The sequence below is a fragment of the Orycteropus afer genome, unplaced genomic scaffold, assembly GCF_000298275.1.
Source record: "Orycteropus afer afer isolate SDZICR_OR568_19922 unplaced genomic scaffold, OryAfe1.0 scaffold00130, whole genome shotgun sequence".
NCBI lineage: Eukaryota > Metazoa > Chordata > Mammalia > Tubulidentata > Orycteropodidae > Orycteropus > Orycteropus afer.
The window spans coordinates 5,531,040-5,533,651 of record NW_006921717.1 but is presented as its reverse complement, the minus strand read 5'-3'; positions in this window follow the sequence as shown (position 1 = coordinate 5,533,651).

Below are 2,612 nucleotides of genomic sequence, written 5' to 3'. Positions count from 1 at the left end.
ATAGCATCAGAACTCTAAGCACCTGAGAGAGAGTGGGCACCTCCCAGAACATTGTTTTGTGCCACTCCCAACAGAAATACTCCAGGTGGACACCTTCAGCAATCAGGAGCTCCTCAGTTGCTCATAGCAAATCCCATCTTGGAGTTTACAAAGACTCATGGGTAGAAAAGCCACACAAAGTAATTTACTACTCTGCACCTGTCAACCTTGGGTTTGTCAGCCTCAGCAGCCAGCAGCTGCCTGAGTTAAGAGAAGCTTTGAGCTTCAGGGTCAGGAGTAAGGGGCAGAGCTGAAGGCCAAGGTCACCCAGCCCCTATAGGTGGCACTTTGAACTTGGACTTCTAGACTCCAAAACTATAAAAGAATAAATCCTTGTTTGTTAAAACCACCCATTCATGGCTTTTCTGTTAGAGTGGCATCAGATGACCAAAACAGGTCCAAATAGATAAAGTAATCTTAGAGGAGGAGAAAGAGAAGAAGAAAGTAGGAGGGCTCACTTCCTGGTTTCAAGACATACTATAAAACCACAATAATTTAAACAATGTGGTACTGGTATAATAGAGATATAGACTTATGATATAGACTTGAGAGTCCAGAAATAAATCCATACATTTGTGGTCAACTGATTTTGGATAAAGGTGCTAATTCCATTCAATGGAGAAGGAAGAGTCTCTTCTATAAATGGTTCTGGGAAAATTGGATTTGCTGGGAAAATTGCAGAAGAATGAATCAGGATTCAAGCCTCACAACATACACAAAAACCAATTCATTATAGATCAAGAAACTAAATGTGAAAAATTAAAACCATAAAATTCTTAGAAGAAAACATAGGGGCAAGGTTGTGGGACCTAGTGTTTACTGATAGATTATCAGACAGGATAACAAAAGCTCCCACAGAAAAAGACAAAACAGATAGATGGGACCTCATAAAAATTAAATACTTTTGTACATCAAAGATCTTTATCAACAAAGTGAAAAGACAACCAAACTGGGAGAAAATTTCTGAGAACGTTGAAAAAACCATGATTTGGGTGATCTATACCTTAGTGTTCAAAGTGACATCTTTGCTCTTAAAACACTTTAAAGGGGTCTTTTGCAGCAGATCTGCCCAGTGCAATACATTGTTTGATGTCCTGACTGCTGCTTCCATAGGTATTGATTGTAGATCCAAATAAAATGAAATCCTTGACAACTTCTTTTTTTTTTTCCATTTATCATGATGTTGCTTAACTGGTCAACAATTAACAGTGGCCAATACCAGCCCAATCCAACCTCAAATGCTCTACATGAACAGTTAACAGGTATGGTGGCTAATTAAGTTTGTGTGTCAACTTGGCTGGGCCTGGTTGAGTGGCTGGACAGCTGAATATAGTTATTCTCCATGGTGAGATTGGAAATTAACTCTATGCTGGAATCTACTGGAGCAGCTGAGTAGCTGCTTTGGGTATGTGGTCTGCTTCCCATAAATAAGAAGCAACTTTGGGAATGGTCTCTAGCTTATGGCACGCTTGAACGCTGCATGTAGCCATGTCGTTGTTCAGCAGCCTCCCATGCTCTGCTGACCTTGGGACTTTCAATGGACTTGAATAAATGGCCTGCCATGTGGTTTGGTAACATCGGGACTGTGCCTTTTTACTTGTCAACCTTCGGTTTGTCAGTCTCAGCAGCCAGCAGTTGTCTGAGTGAAGAAAACCCTCTAGCTTCAGTGGACTGGAAGCAGGAGGCAGAGCTGAATCCCAAGGCTGAGGGGCTTTTACCCAGCCTCTAGAGCCTGGCACTTTGAACTTGAACTTAATACCTCCAAACTATAAGAGAATAAACTCCTGTTTGTTCAGCCATCCCATTTGTGGTATTTTCTGTTAGAGCAGCACAGAGGTAACCACAACAATAGGGATCTATGCACACATTCTCATCCTCTATCATACCCACCAGGAGACAGGTGGTGAGTGCCTAAGTGCTGTCAAACAAGTGAATAGAGTAGCACAGCAGCCCTGCTGTCTCAGATATATCAAAACAAAATACAGAAAAAAAAAAAAAAAGTCCTGAGCAAATCATACCAACATACCAAAAAAACAAACCAAACTCACTGCCATCAAGTCAATTCTGACTCAGAGTGACCCCCCCCCCACCTTGGGTTTCCGAGGTGTTATCTCAACAGCAGTAGATTGCCCAGTCTTCCTTCTGAGGAGTGGCTAGTGGTTTTGAACCGCCAGCCTTCTGGTAAGCAGTCAAATGCCTTAGGCACTACACCACCAGAACTCCCTACCAATATATAATCACCAATTAAATATAAATACAGTGACATCACAATATCTTGCAGGCAACTGACAAGTGCAGTTCACACAAAGAAGCAAGATAAAATACTACAAACAAAAGACCAGAATACAGAGCCAGAAAATGTCTCTGAGGAATAAGTAACATTTAAAGTACCTGGTACGGAATTCAAAAGAATTACCTTTAGGTACCTTCAACAGATTAAGAGATAGATCAAGGAATACACTGACAAAATCAAGGAAAACACTGACAAAACTCTAGAAGAATTTAGGAAAACAAATTGACAAAATAAATGAAAAATTAGAAATGATACAAAAATAACAAATAGAAATCTAGAA